Genomic DNA, 19,332 nt, shown 5'->3' with positions numbered 1-19,332 from the left:
ACCACTTGCTTTTTTTATGAACAGCATTTACTTGTACTTTTACTGTCATTCTTAAGTACATTTAATATCTTTAAATTACTAATTACCAAGTACAGTAAATATCAGATATGTTTTTTCTATTGTGGTTTTATGACATTTAGTTAATAAATAATCTGAATATTTTTTCAGAATTTTTTAATGTAATGATTATTCACTATATTATACTTACTCTAATAAAGGGTCTGACTAAATGTAATGATCTAGTATTCTATATTGAACGCATACGCAAAGAGTGAGGCCATAGAGTGATTTTAATAGATCAATGTTGTTCTCTGTATGTCCTCTAGGTGGCAGCAATATACAGTTGTTATGGATACTGTCTGACTTCTGATGCTGAGGAGAGCAGCCATCGCACGCCTCCTATAACAATCAATTGTCAATATGGGTGTGTCAAAGTGTCTCAGTATCATCTGTTTTGAAATATTAACTAACTCTCCAAATTTGTCGAGGATGATTTATTTTATTATATTTTTGTTTCCTATTAGACATTTTTTTGCATATACTATTCATTTCTGTTCTGTTAATGTTGTAATAATTGCTTGCATTTCAATAAAAAATACAATTTAAGAGTTCTTGAAATACATAATGTTTGCTGTATACAAAAAACCTTCTTCAGGCAGCTATGACGTTCACACAGAGGCAAGATGTCCAATTACATGTCACTGAGATTTATTGCACTCATCACTTTAGGGCTGGAGGACAGGAGCCTGCTTGGTATTATCCTACAAGGATTACATTGGTGGGGTCAATGCTGGTCAATGTGCTCTCAACATGATGTATGTTGTATTTGGTGATTACTTGATGCATAAAATAACATCTGGTTGATTCATGTCACATTATATCAGAAATAAAATGTCACAGGATGCCAACTCTGTGACAAAAGCTCATCACACTTCTGTGATGTAAATGAGGAGCACACTTGGAGGGGCCGGTTCAAGCAGTGTGTGTGTGTGTGTGTGTGTGTGTGTGTGTGTGTGTGTGTGTGTGTGTGTGTGTGTGTGTGTGTGTGTGTGTGTTTTGTGTGTGTGTGTGTGTGTGTGAAACTCTATTGGTATCATGTCCAGCTGGTATGCTTGAGTCCTCCAGGTCACCCTCCTCTGGGGAGTTTAACATCTTTTGTCTCCAGGGCCGGCGGGCAGGAATGTGACTCAAGTGTTCACATGAATAAATGCAGTTTTATGACATTTCCACCTGTCAAACAGGAAGGATTTCTTTGGAGCACTCAGCTGGACTCTGCAAATTGGCATTTTAATCTAACACATTTATTTGTGTCACATAGCACTGCCCCACCATGTACATGTACCAGATCTTTATAGCATGCAAAGACGGTCAGCCTCAAATATGAAGTATTGTTTAGCAAGAGAGGCATGTTGTATCATATCAGCACTGGTGAAGAAGTATATAGCTTCTTTACTCAAGTAGAAGTACTACTATCACACTGTAAAAATACTCTGTTATAAGAAAAGGTCCTGCATTAAAAATGCTACTTAAGTAAAAATAAGTAAGTATATACTACTTAAAGTATCAAAAGTAAAAGTACCTAATGCTGAGAAATAAAAAAAAAAAGATTAGAAAAAAACACCCCCAAACCTCACAATTATGAAAAAAAAATAGAAAAATTCGGTACAAAGTAACAGTACTTGCATTCACACAACTCCCTTTCCCAACCCTTAACCCCAAACCACCCTTTTTATTTTCTAACTACTTCTTTTATCTCATCATCGTTACCATTTTTATTATTACTATTATTATTATTATTATTATTATTATTATTAATAGTAGTAGTAGAATTATTTTATTTATCTATTTATGGCTTTTTAATCCATTATTATTAAATGTTGTATGGGCTAAGAGGATGCAATGGAGAAAACATGAAAAAAGGGAGGAAAAAAACTGTGAGTAAGACTGTGAATATGATTGTATGAGCTGTTGTAACAGAAATAAAAAAAGAAGTCTAAAGGTAACTTAAAGGTAAATGAAACAGAAATGCATTTAGGAGTGCACTAATATCTGAGAATGGTCTAAACCTAAGAACTTCTCTCAATCATTATCTGGGCCAAACACAGCGAAGATGATAGTCCTGAAGCTATATTCAGAGTGAGGCGTCCTGAATGAGAGACATGACTTATGAGAATCACCTCGCAGGGACGTCTACTGCTCAGAAATGGCCTTTCCATGAGAGAAGTAATCACCCTTATCAATTTTTAAGGCTCAGGTTATTGACACGAACCTGACTTATGGAGGTAATGCAGAGGCCATGGTAATGATTCCCTAAGATTTTGCATACAACACCAGAGGGGCCGCCTCTTTCCTTAAAAATCTTGGATAATAGCGAACATTATTGCTACAAAGAGTATTAAAAAAATGGGCTCTATTTAAGCTATCTATAGTTAATGCTCTTAAGTGCATCGCGTACGTTCATTTCAGACATGTCCAATTCCACTTTTGCTAGTAAAAATAAAATAAATTTCTGTTTCAATTTTTGTAATATTATTTTTAAATAATTAGTTGTAAATATAGCTGTTCTGGGGCTAAAATAAAATAACTGGTTTAGTCCCCATCAGGGTCCCCCCAGATAAGCATGAAATATAATTTTTAAAAATCAATTACTTTTGTATTTAATTCTCAGTTTATACTTTATGTCATTTCAGTTCAGCATTGTATCAAGTCATACCAGTCCACTTTACTAATTATTATTTTTTTGTTTCTTTTCTCTTTTTTAAAACTTTAATCTGCACACAACATTTGCAGATTTTCAAACGGCTCTGTGTTGCCACACTGGGGGCGGTTTGTGCAGATGAGCAGGTTTTGGCTTCCCTTTCAATCAGTCTGCAGCTCCCTGCTCATCTCATGGTGGGGATTACCAGGTTTTGCAAGGAACTCCAGAAGCTGGCAGCCCGGGGGAGACTAATGTTAATGCTAACGTTAATATTTTATTTTGTCAGGTCCACTCCATAAAGTATTGAACTTGTGCTATTTTGGTGAACTAGTTTGAGGTAGTTTTCAACAGATGCAATGTACAGAGTTTTAACTTTGTTTCAGCTTGAAATGATCCCAAACAGTGAAAACATTCTGTCATTTTCTCTAACCGGTCTCTTCTCCTCGCCCCTTGTAATTTCCTTTGTTGCGTCATTTTGCAGTCTAGGCTATGAAATCACATCTTCTAATTTTTAGCACGAATTTATGATTTTGAGATATATTCTTCACGTCACATGTTGACAATGTAATTCTGCCACAGTAAAAATCATCCATGCAAACACAATGCTCTGTGAATTAGACGGATTAAACAAAGCATCAATGTGGTAACTGAGTTACCTGAGTTTCTCAAGGAACCGTTTCAGCCTGAATAGGCAATTGCTGCTGTTTTAATGTAGAAGTCCAAAGAGGATCATCTGAAATGTCATCCAACTGTGGCTGCTTTCTTCTGGATTATGTCCAGTATTCACACGCATTATTTCCTATGAATCACAGGCATGCACTGAGTGATATATAGTGATGACATGTCGATATTATCATGCATCCCTTGTTCAACCATATAAGATATTACTTTAACAAGAAAAATGATTACTAAATACAATTTATGATGACACCAAAATACACAGTCCTTGTGGCAAATTGTTACTTTTTCTTGACAGTTCACCATTTAGCTCATAACCATATGGAGTGATTTGACAATATCTGTTAACTCTAACCCATTTGCTCACTGTGTTATTTTTAAATACTGGATTCTAAAAAATCCCTTTACCCTTACCAGTCCTGCACACTGAAGTGAAAGAATTTACACAGACACACCCTATCAGCCAGAGAGCACTATACAGGATTTAACTATTCTCTCAAAGCATAATCTCAGCATCACATGTCATCTTAAGAATTTTTTTTTATTCATACAAGTTTCGTTAATCCTCCTTGTTTGATTTCAAGATTACACATCTTAAGGAGAAAGTTTGCCTTAATCTTCTATAAATCCCAGTGTGCACTGCTTCTCATACCCCCTCACTTTCTACAGACACACAGCAGTCTCCACAAGATTAAGACTGCACTACCAGCTACAGAATAGCTGCTAAACCCTTTGATAAAGCACATTTATATCTTAAAGAAATATGTTTTGAATTCAATCAACCCAAATAATCTATCTCTACCATTCAGTTTTATAACTGTACCACAAATTGCAAGAAATTACTAGGTATAGACTTTTTTTAAAGGGGGGGAAATGAAAAAAGAATATACTTTAAATTATTTTCCAGAATTATTAAAACTCTTTTGTTTTGTTTTGTTTGTTTTGTTTTTTGCTTGTTTGTTTTTGGGGTTTTTTTTAACTTTCACATTTTTTAAAATTTTGTTTTTGCTCATTTTCAGGTAAAAGTGTACTTTTTTACTTTTTTTTAACTAATTTCTTTCTTATTTCTGGGCCATTTCCTCTCAAGTTGCTCATTGCCCCGCAACATATATATACTAAAATAATTTCAGAAAAAAAGATTATACTTACTGTAGCTAAATCCATATATTTGATGTGATTCCATCTTATATTTGATTATATATTATTGCCCCAAAGGAATTTTCACTCTTGTGCACATTAAAGGGTTAAATACTTTTAATGTTGGTTACCATAATCCTTCAATTTTCTTGCTTTTGGACAGAAAAGCATTAAAATGTTCATGACCCTCAAATCAAGAGGGACCACCGATATAATTATGTTATCAGGAGATGTCGGAGAGAGATTTAAATCAGCCTAAACTTGAGGGAATGAGCACGACAGTTGGCAAATGCAAAATCCTTTATGTGCAAATGCAACAAAGGCCAAATTGAAGCAGGAATCCTTGTACTGAAAATAGATCTGGATTAATTTTATAAGTGCAAAGCTTATCTTTTCTTTTTGGAGTCTGATTTGGGTCTGAACAGCTCTTTGTTAGAATGTCAGCATGTCAGTGTGTTAGACTGGGTCTAAGTGGCGATGATAATAAAGTTCACAACACTCTCTGTTAAATGTCTGCATATTATCAGTCCGAGTATTGGGTGGTAACTCAATGTTCAGCTTCAGGGTCTGGCTTGACTGCCTTTATCGCTGCCATTGGAAATAACCACAACTTACTTTGAGTTACAAACACAAATAATGGTAGGGTGAAGTCAGGTAATTTGGGACATCAGGTAAAATGAGACAAATAAGATTTTACATCTCGAGCTTTTTAAATATAAACTGCTAGTCACCAAACATTACGTTTACAAACATTACACGTTATTGCATTGCTCCTACAAATGTGCTTTCCATAAAACAATCATTTTTATTGAGATATTATGGGCACACTAAAGATTCAAAAATCCACTGGTCACAGAGCTTCGTAGATATCTTATTTGATGCAGAATATGTGCAACCAAAACAATTTCAGTCCAATCCATAAGTAGGAGCAACAGATACCACAAATGTGTACCTGAAATTGGGGTTGACAGAATTTCAGCAAAATTGGGGGCAAGTATTAAACACGATATAAAGATTCATAATGATTCATGCATATAGGCGTTGCCTATTGAATATTATATATTAAATCATATCTTTGCTCAGTTTAAAGTGAACAGGAATTAGCTAGAGAAATAAAAATTTGCATCACAGATGGAAATGATGCCCTAATGCTTTACATCAAATTTCATCCCATTTGGCCCGATTGTGGTGCTATAATTTACAGCCCTGCCTTTAAATGTCCATATCCCTCACAGAGTTAATCTTCTTCTTCTATACCTTCTTCTATATACTTCTATATCTCAATGTCCTTTACAAAAAAGCCTTTTGACAATCACGGACACCATTATGGATTGCTTGCTAATTTGCATAATGTAAACTGGAATTGCCGCAGTTGTATACTTGTGCAAACCACTCAAGTTGCAGTTACAGTTTACATCCATGTCTGTGAAAACACGGATGTTTCACAGACATCTTTCCCCTCAGCAGCACAGAAGATCTATACAATCAGCGCAGTTTGAAGGTGGGAACCCAAGATTGGCATCACCAATTCAGTATCTGACCAAATGTAAATGGTAAATGGACCTGCACTTTTACAGCACTTTTATAGTCATTTTTTTGACCACTTTAGGCGCTTTGCCACTCCAGGTCACATTCACACACACACAGTCACTGGTGGCCGAGGCTACCGTACAAGGTGCCACCTGCTACTCAGTTTTTAACCTTTCACACACACACTGATGGAACAGCCATCAGGAGCAAGGACACTTCAACATGTTGATTGGAGAAGCTGGGGATCAAACCACTGACACTCTGATTACAGGACGATCCGCTCTACCTCTGAGCCACAGCCGCACCCTTCTGTTCCTGAGTTATGGTGTAAAATAATGGCCTGAAAATTAGAACTTTATGATGTCAAAGAGAAGTTGGCCTTTGACTATATATACTATATGAAATGTAATCACCATATCACTGAGATTGATCATTTCATCCTTTTAGATATCTGTGTGAAAAATGTGAAAATTAGAATACAAATTCTTATGAGTTATGACCCAAAACATGTTTTGTGAGGTTACAAAGACCTTGACCTTTAACCTTCGACCACCAAAATCGAAGCAGTACAAACTGTTTGTTTCAAATTGTAATTTCCAAGCATAAACTGAGATAATGTTAATGCAATGATCAAGGGTTATTTTCTCAGACTTTGCAAAGCTCCTCCTGAGCCTCAGAGGACTTTTTTTTTTTTTTATAGGCCGACGCAGTATTTCGCTCATGACCAGGAAGCTGAACTATCATTCTGATGAAGTTTAACAACATATTGTTAACTATACATTTATGGGATACTATCACACTTGCTTTTATTATTATTTCATTTTTTATTTTTTTGAAAAATCGGCCTTCTCTTTCTGTGCCCATCAAAAAGTAAAGAATTTTACCATAAAATAATAGTTAAATGTAGGCAGAAGACACTATATCTTATAGTGTAACTGGAATAATGGACAATTGCCAAAGCACCAACTTCAAAAGCAGAGATGCTTTAAAAAAAGACATTTTGACACACACATAGATTTGAACCAAAGCGCAGAATAATATAAACAGTGACAGTCTGCAACATGAGATCAGTGTTTATGCACCAGGACGGAGTTGGGAAGCTCCAGCGTATTGAGTTCTGATGTGCCATCGCTCTTTGTGCATATTATATGCGAGCTATGGGAATCCAAATGCAACAATATTGACACGCTGCAATTAGAGTGGGGTCATTAGGTCTGCTGCTATTTTAGAGGAAAAAAAGAAAGTTGCATCACCGGAATCCTGCCTGACACAAGCAAATACACTTGAACACATGCACACACAAACAGTCCCGATCCTACCCACCCCCACCCTCACACACATGCTCACACCCTAATTTAGAGGGGGAAGATAAAGGGAGGAGGGGGTGGCTAATGAAACAGAAGGGGCACGCAGGGCGAGCAGGGATTTCTAAAGCCTGTCATCGCTGGATGCCTTGACCCCTGCTCAATTCCTCGCCTTCTTGGCCTCCTTAGGCCATCATGTTCTAAGGCTCGAGGAGAGGTTGAGGCTTTTCAAAATTCTTGATTGGATTTTTCTGTGAAACGTAACAGGACCACCCGCTGGTGTGAGTTCTGACAATCTGCTCGTTGGCAATGAACAAATCTGGACCCACAAACGACAGACAGCTGATTCAACATGGACATCTTCTTTTCAGCAATGCTACTAAAAGACTATTCTAGTGTCCCAGAGTTTGCTAACAGCACTCAGAACATGTTGAAGTCACCTGCACAAAGAGGAACATCTAGTGGCAATCATTGTTCATGTAAGCAAGCTCGGCTAACTAGCTTTTATGTTCCAAATTTTAATGTTTAGAGCGGGGATACTAAACTTTGTTTGCTTGGGGGCCACTTTTGCAGAATGACAGGAGGCCAGGAGTCAGGCCCAGCAGCCCTGTGTTTTTGTAGGATTTTAGGACATTTCTAGGATTTTAGGAGATTTCTAGGACTTAAGGGCATTTTTAGGATTTTAGGACAGTTTTAGGATTGTTTGAAATAAGACAAGTTTTTATTTATTATATTTAAGGATTAAATAAGGATTAATCAATGGATAATTATACAAAGAATTGATCAAAGAAAGAGCTTACAACGTGCAACCCTATTTTTACCAAAACATTATCATGACTTTTCTATAACTTTGCAGCAAATTTTCAAGACTAGACATTTCTCTGAATGATTTCTACCTGTCGATACTCCTTAGTGGTCCGTTTCTTTATAAATACTGTATATCTATGAGATAGCATTTAAAAAATAACCCACATCTCCTGGTAATGTCAATCAAATGCAATAGCAAATGAGTACAAAGATGCTGAAAACCACAAATATGTTTCCCAAACATTTCCACCCACCTTTGAAAATTTAAAAATATGAAAAAAATATGCATAGTACATTAAGTACCATTATATTCTGTATTTTCTAAAGCGAGTCACTTTTGGCCTCAGCTACACCTTAAATGAGCGTCAATGACATTCCCCCACTGGCCCTTATGTAAACAGTTTTGGTGTCCTGCCTCTTTCAGACTATTTTTCTTTGGTCCTAGTTGAAGCTGACAGTTACCATAAACAGGCCTGAAGGAGGTTCAGTTCAGGGGGCGCAGAGGGGGACATGGATGGAAGAGTGGGATCAGAGTGGGAATAGGAAAATATGGGAGAAAAAGAGGAGGCATTCATGGATGCAGACGAGGACAGAAGCAGGAATTCTAATTGTCTGTTAAGAAGACTTTTGTTCTCTTAAACAGGGCTGACAGCATGTTTCTTTATGTACCCGCTAAAAGGTCCAGCGTATGTGTGTGTGTCTTTTACATGGTCGCTAACATGTCTTGGATCAGTGATTATGAAAGGAGCGTCTGTTATTCGTTGTTTTTCTGCTGGTGGAGCTCTGCCCTTTGATTGGCTGGCAGGAGTTGGGCTGCTGCTGCAGGCAAGAAGGGCTGGTTTGGATCTGTGAATGGAGGCCATGTTGCCTGCTGGGTAATCTTTGTGACCAGTTACTGCGAACCATTTCTATAATGTAGCAAAGCATGTGACCTTTATTGGTGATATACTGACATAAATAGAAATTGATCAGTGACAACTGTTAACATATGCTCATTTTTTTTATTACAATTTAGAGAAAAGCTTTTAAAGTGTTCAGGCTGGCTGTAAAACTGTGTAACAGACACAAAGACTTGAATGCCATAATTTAAGGCTGATTTTATTACCTAAAAGCATCGTATAACAGCACTCCACCAATTCAACATTGTACCCCTATGACTTCTGTGGACGTTTTTTTTTAAATAAAAAAAAAGTCAAAACTGATGCAGCAGACATAGAGATATCTTTTTATATTCCATTCAAACTTCCTTGAGAAAACCTGGCAGCAACATGAACCATGATGCAACTCAAGAGCTGACGGTTCAGTTGGAGACGATGATACAAAGTTTAATATGGTTTTACTGGAGAGCGTTTTATGAAATAGAAAGGTTAAGTCACCTCAAATAACACTTTAGCACATTCAAATGAGGTATTTCTTTTAAAAAACTCCCTTATACATTAAAGGAAATTTTAAAAGGATTTAAGCTCAGGATGATGCTGATTATGTCCTTGCCAAATTTCATGTAATTTTACTATAGTGTTTTTGCAAAATTAAAAGGGAGGTCCGCTCAGACTAAGTCAGCTTAGAGATTAGTATTTGGGTCTCTAAGACCAAAAAAACCCAGTTAAACACTGTAAAACAAACACTTATCAGGACAATCAGACCTGAGAACACTCATGCTGCCATCTTGGGTGATAGATTGATTGACTGAATTTCAAAACTTGACAGTTTGAACAGTTACTTCATCTCCTTCCTTGCATCTTGGCTCTTTCGATCAATTTTGTATCTTTTTCTGTAGTGCAGCATCAGACAGTGAAGTTAGCAGCATTATTACACACTCAAAGAGTTTTCTCTGTCCCCGGAACAACAAGGCTGTGTACGTTTGTGTGTGTGCCTGTGTTTGTTGTATACATGTGAGCAGTGTCTATGGGTGCATCCATTAGGTGAGTGCAGCATATGTCAGATAGGCGTCTGTCTCAGTGGGAATACACTACAGCTGGCATTCACAGGGGAACAAACACACACACACACGTGCGCCAAGAGGAATACATCGACAAAGCTGTCCTTCATGCTTAACCTCTTTACAAGATGGGATTATTCTCATTGTATAATTAGGAGTCGTGGGGTGAATTTGGGCCATTTAGAAACAAAAATAATAACAATTTAAAGGGACTTATGCATGTTGTTTTGTGCTGCTCAAATACATACTGTCAGCTAAAAAAAAAGACAAAATAAGCACCTTAATGGTCAGTCCTCCAAAATATCACTCGTTGAATTTGCCCTTTAAAACCTGAGAAAATTGACACAATTTCTTTCACAAACATGGAAAGCAGGCCATGAGCAAAGAAAGAAAAAATGACCCAAAAATTAGCAAGAAATTACAAAAAATATAAAAAATACAGAAATTACCTTGAAAAATAAAAAAATATATACAATATATAATCATGATCATTACAAATATACTTTTACCCTCGACATTTTCCCTCACCTTTTAAAAATAAATCTCTTAATCTACTAACTTCTTTCAGTTTCGAAAACATTTATTAGTGAGTTGCTCATTGCTTTTTTTAACATGTTTGCAAAAGAAATCAAGTCAATTTGCTCAAGGTTATGTCTAAATTCTTGCTTTAAGTCTAAATTCTTGCTTGTGTTGTACGTCGCTTTGGATAAAAGCGTCTGCTAAATGAAATTGTAGAATTGTAGAATTGTAGGTTCAAAGATTTAAATACTTGCAAAACACATCTGACAGCAGAAAAAGGAATGTGATGTCACTCCAGGTTTTAAAGGGTTAATTTCCTATATTTTTGCTGTTCAGTATAAGAAGTGAAAGAAAGGTTTAATTCCTATGTCAAATGTCCTTAGGTGGCACATTTGTTATGTTGATTCTACTCAATATACACTGCAGACAGGATACAAGCCATAATAAAATAAAATGAAATAAAACATGGAAAGGCCTATATGTATCAATATTTGCAAATGACTCCCAAATTTGCACCACTGAACAAGAGCCAGCTGTATTGACAGTGCTGACCTTTAAGGGAATGGAAAAAATGGATTTTGAAAAAAGTCCAAAATCGAGGAAACTAACCAAGCTTAGCTGTGCCACTCGATATTGTTTAACTTGCTTCTCTCAGAGTATAAACTGTTCTACAAACTGCTGGAGCCTTTCACAACCATTCACTCTCATACCTACAGGTAATTTAGAGCCCCCAGTTAAGGTTACCCTGCATGTCTTTGGAGATGGAAGACTCCACATGGAACAGCCCCCGATGGCCAGCAGGTTAAAACCTGGAACCCCTCTTGTTGTGGGATGACAGTGCTAAGCCCTGACAGACTTAAGAAAATATATATATATGTTCATATGGAACATGAGCTGCATTTAATGGTAAATGGACCTGCCCCTGTACAGCACTTTGTTAGTCATTCACAGCACTTTCACACAAGTCACATTCATCCATCCACATACACATTCACATACTGCAGGCAGAGGCTACCGTACAAGGTGCTACCTGCTACTCAGTTTTAAACACACACACATCGATGGAACAGGAGCAATTTGGGGTTCAGTATCTTACCCAAGAATGCTTCGACATGCGGACTGAAGGAGGTAGGGATCAAACCGCCACCAGCCACAGCCACAGCCACAGCCACAGCCACAGCCACAGCTACCCATACGGGCCGAAAACACTCCAACACACTAATTCTAGTCCCCTGCACACCAAAACCTGAGGAGGAGTCTGTCAGATTCTTCATCACACACCCCGTTCATACTTGAAGTCAACAAAGACGGAAGAGCCCCTCCACGGGTACACTGGTCGCCATCGCTGTTGTCAGAATGTCTGCTGATTTTTTTCCTTTTGGGACATTATGCCTATAACTAAGAACTTGTGTAACACAAGTGACAACATAACTGTTTTATTAGTAACTGTAATGTGATTACAGTAAACACTGGTCTCCATATGTGCGTGTCCTGTTAGGTAGAAGCCAATGACATGAAGGCAAAATTTTCATCACTCTCTGATTACTTTGGGGGGAGAGGAGAGGGAGCATATGGCAATTTGGGGGTTTGTGGATAATATTTTTGTTAAAATGTGGATAAAGGGATGCCATTATGAGCATAATTGAGTACTGATTAATGCCTGTATCTGTCATGTGATAACATTTAAGAACAATGAGTTCAGGATTTAAGGTCAAAAATAGTTTAGAGAAAATAAACAACTGGATTTGACTGAAATTTTTGGAACAATCAAAAATCCTGCTTTGCACTGAAAAGAAATTAATCAACCATTATCTGGACATGAGTGGATTTCAAAGTTGCCACTAAGAGAATCACTGCAAATATTTCACTCATCAGCACTTGTAGGAGAGCTTCTGGTAACCAAATCTGATGAAAGGTGGATAAATACTTTAGGATTACGGGTCAAAGGGGGCGCTAATCTATTGGTGGAAGATGCAAGAGGAAAAACTTCACCCCTCATTCAGCCATGCATGATATATTTCGATATCACACTTCACTGAACATATATGAGTGACACATATTCACTCATCCTATGTCAGGTGTTGACAAGGTTACAGGCAGAATCAAATGTAACACCACAGTTGTGGTTTACCTGTTCAAATGTCCATGTAACATGGATTATTTTGGAAAATGTTATGTTATGTTAGACTTCGATGTTTAAAGATCAAGGTCACTGTGACCTTGCATACGTCTCATTTTCATGAACACAATATCTGACAATGGCCTTGAGGGAGTTTCCACAGGTTTGGCACAAACGTCCACATGGACTCAAGAATGACCTGATTAGAATCTGGTGGTCAAAGGTAAAAGGTCAAGGTCATGAAAAACAAGTCTTAAGAATTCATACACTCAAATTTCACACAAATGTCTGATGGGACAGAATGATGAAGTTCTGACATTTTTTATCTAAGAGGTCAAAGGTCAACTGTGACATAATGCTCTGCAAAAACACACTTTAGGAACAGAAGTGGAGGTATTTGTCCGGATACTGAATTGGTGACACTAATCTTGGGTGTTCACATTGAAATTGTGCTGATAGATCTTCTGTGCTGCCACTTGAAGTAAATTATTGATTGAAAATGAGTGTGAACAAAAGTCCAATTGTTTAACTTTAAGCTGTACAAAATGTGAAAATATATATTGAACTCACGTTATTTAGTTAGGAAAATTTGCTTTTTTTCTAAAACCAAAGGTAAGTATATGTAGTGCTAACTTGATAACATAACATATGTTGATTTTTACGTTTTTCTGAAATGATACTCACCTTGAAAATGATCTTTGTGTCATAGCTGTTTGGCCTACAGGTCTCTAATACACAGTCTGAGCTATCTGATTTTTTCCAGGAATATCCAGCCAATTTCATCAAGTTACGACAACTTGAATTGTGTTTTAAATCAATTAAGACATAAATTTGCATTTAAATTTCACACAATATTAAGTTAAAGTAATTATCAACATTATCACACAACTTATCAAATAATGTTTGCAATTTGAAAGGATTATCTAAATCAATGAATTAGGATTTTTATACTGCGTTTAATTAGGGGGGGGCAGGATAGTTCCCATAAATTACTTTCATGATAATCTACAAGGGTGTGTTTGTGAAAAATAAAAGCTCATATAAAGGTTCAGTACTGTACATATGAGCTTTTATTTTTTCACAAACACACCCTTGTAGTCTATCATGAAGAGAAGTCCTTTCCATGACAAACAGGAAACTGGATGGGATTACTTGCATATTGTTATACTCTCTGTGTTTTTAATCCCGTTGCAGAGAGTATCCCTGTACAAACCCTGGATAACAGATTTATCTGGGATAACGTCCATGTCATTACATAGTCTCCTTCCTCTCAGAGGCCAAGGGGAGCAATAATCCATCTCTCATTACAATGGGGATGTTAAACAATGCTAGCAGATGTGTCTGGAAGCCTGCAGAAATGAGGACAGGCTTTCCAGCAGGTAGTCATAATCTCTTTTTCCTGATCTGTTTCGCTCTCTGTCACACACACACACACACACACACACACACACACACACACACACACACACACACACACACTATGCCTCTGAGTACCGGGACATTAACCTGTTGTCTCTTGCGGTTACAGTCTGGTAATGCAGCTGGGGTTGGACTCTGCAAAGTTGGGTGCTATCGGCTCTCTCTCTCTGTGTGTGTGTGTGTGTGTGTGTGTGTGTGTGTGTGTGTGTGTGTGTGTTCATGCTAGTGTGTACAATTCCTCTGGTCTGTATAATACTTTTTTTTTTTTTTTTGGATTACCTTTGGTCATTTCTGAAGTTACATTGTCAAAGCTCTTCAGTCAGTGAAACAGGTCTATGTGGTCCAAACTCTCATTTTTCATTGCTGTCACAAAAAAATGCATTCAATGATTACAATTTACAAATCCATTATATCTTTTTTCATTGAAGAAAAATTGTGGAGAACAAAGAAGAGGAAGGCCAAAGCTCGGTATTGTACGGTATAACTAATTATATGTTGTTGATCAAATTGTTTTTAGTTATCACTTTGCAGCCCTGGAATTTCTGGATTTTTTTTTTGTTTCAACTTTTTTATTTTTCCACCAGTAAATTACCACATGCAAAGGAAAGATAAAGAGTATTGGACCAAATTGCTGCACTTCTATTTCATTCTTGCTACATCTGCTTTAGGACTCTCTGGAAAGTTAAACGGAGTTGTTCTTGATATATGTGAAAAAACTTTTAGCTCTTTGAAACCTGAGCAAATTGGCTTGATCTCTTAAAGAAAAAAACACAAGAAGAAGGCAACAAGCAGCTTTAAAAAATACCCAAAACTTATCAATTAAAAAAAGCTAAAATATTACAAGAAAATTACCGGAAAATTAGCAAGAAAAGACAAGTTAAAAACAACAATAATCGAGGAAAAGACCTGAAAAATTGCTGCTAATTAAAAGATACATATATTTAAAAATATTCTTTAACAAAATTTTGACCCTTTAAAACCTGAGCAAATTGGCTTGATTTCTCTCAAAAACATTGGAAGAACGCATGAGCAATAAAAAAAATAAAATAAAAAAAAATTTGCAGAAAGTACAGGAAAATTACTTGAAATTACCTGAGTTTTGTTTTTTCCTTTTTGCCCTACACATTTCCCCTAGCTTTTTTTAAAATCATTTCCTAAATCTAGTAGTAAATCTGTAATTTGTGGAACATGTCTAATCACGTTGCTTATTGCCCATGATTTCCCTATGTTTTTTGAAAGAAAGTGCATTAATTCGATCAGGTTTCAAAGGTTTAAATACTTGTGAAAGGCCTCTGAAAGCAGCACAAGAAGAGTGATGTCACTCCAGGTTTCAAGGGGTTAAACATTACAAGTAAATTTGTCTGTGGCTCGACGACATGCTGAATAGCCCGGTTCGATTGAAACAAACTGCGACCTTAACACTGACCCTTTTACCTCACTTTATCTCTACTCTTCACTGTCAGGGGTTACGGTTTGCCTCGCCTCCTCCAGAGCTCAAGAACAGGCAGCGGGGTTTAATGGGCTCGCTAGGCCGACCCTAATCTGCCCTAATGCCCTGCTGCTGGTGCCAACGCCACTATCAGCAAGGCTGCATCTCCACAGTGCAGCAGAGTCGGGCTAATCAGCTGAGCCACACCCTCTAACCCCTTTTAGTTACAAGATTAACACAGTTGAGGGGATGAAGTCGTCTCGTATGAAAGGACACACGAAATTTACAGAAGTTGAAGCAAGCCTGCAAGTGCTGCACGGCTCTGCATTGACAGAAGTGTTTCTCTATGGATCCTAATGGAATAATAATGAAATGTAATTGCAAAAAGCCTCTCTCCGGGTCTTGATGCACTTTTGATATTGACCCATCTGCAGTCAGCTGAAGCATGAACACCTCACATATATTGATTGGGCTTTTACAAGGAGAGCCAGCAGCGTGACCTGTTTCTTTTTTTTTTTTCCCCCCGAATAGTTTTCGGCCATTAAAATATATTACAGTTTTATTTTTAATTGCTAACATGCATAGACCAATACGAAAGCCACTTTTTCAAAACTGCATTAGCAAAATATATCCTAGCCTCATGGTTATTTTCACCACCAAAACTCACTCAAACCACAGAAAAACTTCATAAATCATAATTCATCTTCTTAAAATAAGCCCATTGTACTATAACTCATCAGTTCTCACTCAGAGAGCATACAGTATCACTCATAACACACTGACCTTAATTACCTCCACTAACAACAGCGAGCATTACATCAATGACAAATTTCTATTTTTGAAGTTTAATCCTTTGAAAACTCGATGATTTTCACAAGCAACTAGACCTTTAAAACGTGAGCAAACTGGTATGATTTATTCTGAAAACTCAAAAAGGCAACGAGCAAGAAATCCGTAAAACGTGAAAAGAAAGCGACCTGAAAATTTGTTTTTAAGAGATACAGAGAGAAAATTCTAGTAAAAAAATATTAGGGAAAAATGTCCAGAAAACTATATTTATGATTATTATTGTTATATATTTAATGGTCACACTCAAAGACAGGGGGAATTTTCTTTTTTTAACTCTGCATTCTTTTAATTTCCACCCCTCCCACCTTCCCTATTAGGCACCCTCGTGTTCCTTATATTACGTCGTTACCGGTAGCATTTCAACCTGATGCCAAAAACTATATTCATGCTAATTGTAATAATCTTAAATTAGAAACTGTGTTACATAAATAAAGTATTATAAAATAAATACATATTTTTTATCTTTTACACTCAACAAGAGTTTCAAGTCTATTCAAGCCTTGGAAATACACTGAAAGATTTCCCATCAGATGCTGACAACAAATGGTGAAGTTTTATCCATCTTTGGACAACTGTGACAGATCAGCCTAAAAAGAATTTTCTTTTGATTACAGGATGCACATTTTCCCTTTTTTTTGGCTGTAAGCATTTTGTTTTGTTTTTTCTATGATTGGCTTATTACACTCCCATTCTTTTGAATTGGGAATGAATAATGAATGAGAGCAGATGAGGTCACAGAGACAAATCTTCATCTCTGCAGAGATGGACAACACCAAGTGGGTGATGTCAGAAATTTAATACAACAATAAACTTGGACTGCTCCTTTCCAAAAATCTGAGAAATTAATGTCATCATTTTGCAGGTTTTGAAAACCTCACAAATAAACCCTGGAGCCACAACCTACAGACTTACTTAATTGAAACAGCTCAGTGGATCAGCGGACCATGACCTGTATTTTACAACTGCACAAAAACCTCATTGCAACTACGCCATGGAGGGGTCAAACAAGCACATTGCTCATTAAAACCAAAACCATATACACATGAAAAGGCCTGAGGGGCTCACACAAAGGAATCTCACACACACACACACACACACACACACACACACACACACACACACACACACACAAAGCTCTCCCCAAAGCAGCATAAGTAGAGCTTATCCCTTCTTGGAGTGCTCTGATCTGATCTGGCACCTCTCATCCCTGTTCACCGTATGGGTCAAACGAACATGCACGCGCACACACACACACACACACTTCATCAAGGCACTGTGTGGTTCTTTGCCAGTGTGTGGATCAATGACAGGTGAAGGAGGTACTGGGGGAGCAGGAGGTGCAGGCCTCTGATCTGGATGCAGCTCTTGCACACCTCAATGACCATACAGGCCCTTAATCAAGGTACATGAGCAGGACATCACAGCTCTACAAGGGAACTAAATTAGGCCACTACTACATCACCTCCTTATTCCAAATCCAGTTTTGCAGAGACTTAAGAGAAGTTAAATGATTCACTTTCTTTTTAACACAATGTAATTAGATATCAGTATTATTCATCAGTCACACGGAATCATGAAAGAGACACGTTTGTGATTCTTGTGACACAAAATTTTAAGCATCACACCGTGGTGCATTTTTCAACCAAAGCCATCAGCAAAACTATCAGCTATCACCAAGTCACATACACTGCAGCTCTGTTTAGCAAAACTGATGAAAAGGCCTGAAACACATATGAACAATGTGAGTTTAACTTATCCTGATGCTCTCCTCACTACTTCCTGTAAAAACATACAAAAGTACCTTATTACAGTAAAATCTGGGGCTCTGACCAGATTTCTGACACCTAATGCTGATCTCCTCACTGGTTTCAATCACTGCACAATGCATGTGTCTCACTGATGCTGTTCACATTAAACCAGGAGCGCCATTATTTACTTCAAGTATTTGCCTATTGTTATTGCTAATTTCTGCTCTCATGGCTCCACAGAAAGACTTCCAGAATTTGAACCCTTTGAAACCTGGACCACCATCAGTTTTCTTGTCCGGCATTCTGTCACTTTGAAACCTGAGTAAATGGGTTGGATTTCTTTCAAAAACATGGTGGAAAAAAGAAAACAATGACCAACTTAATAAGAAATGTCCCACAGATTGCAAGAAAATAGTAAAAGCAATACTGGATTTTAAAAAGAGGGGATGCTTATTAGAGAATTATCACCAAAAAAAAGCAAAAACATTTTTTTAGAAAACTATACTCATAATCATAATAACTTTAATTTTTAAATTGTGATACAGAAAAAATACTATAAAATAAATACATACCCTTTTTTAATTTTCAGCACTTTTTCAGGTCATAGGTTTGTTGTTGTTTGTTTTTGTTTTATATCTTTTTTTTCTTATTTTCTGGTATTTTTTTCTCATTATGGGGCAATTTCTTGTTAAAATTGCCATTACCTTTATTTCTATGTTTTTAAAAAGAAATCAAGCCAATTGTTCAGCTTTCAAAGAGTTAAGCTAGGTCATTTCACCTAAATCTAAATCAATAAATAAATCCTCTCAATTTACTGTATGCTATCTGCATGAGTTGATGCCACTAGGAACAAGAAGGAAAATATGCTTTTATTTGTAAATTGGGTGAACTGACCCTTTAAGAGCACCAACCAGAAAAACCTCTGACGTAGCCTGTGGTGCTCAGAGAAGCTGATTCCGGGTCCTTATGTTTAAAATGGACGGTGTGATCGACGGTCAGTGAGTGCGCTTCATTAGTTTTTGTCTGTGATTGGCTTGCGGGTTTAGGGCTCTCCACTGAGTGACTTATGGCTGTAATTTAGCCTTGACTGTATACACCATTAATTTAGCTCTAATTAGACGTTCACTCAGGGTGTGGATAAAGGATGCACACAAAC

The sequence above is a fragment of the Plectropomus leopardus genome, chromosome 19 (assembly GCF_008729295.1).
Source record: "Plectropomus leopardus isolate mb chromosome 19, YSFRI_Pleo_2.0, whole genome shotgun sequence".
Lineage (NCBI taxonomy): Eukaryota > Metazoa > Chordata > Actinopteri > Perciformes > Serranidae > Plectropomus > Plectropomus leopardus.
This window is presented reverse-complemented; position numbering follows the sequence as displayed.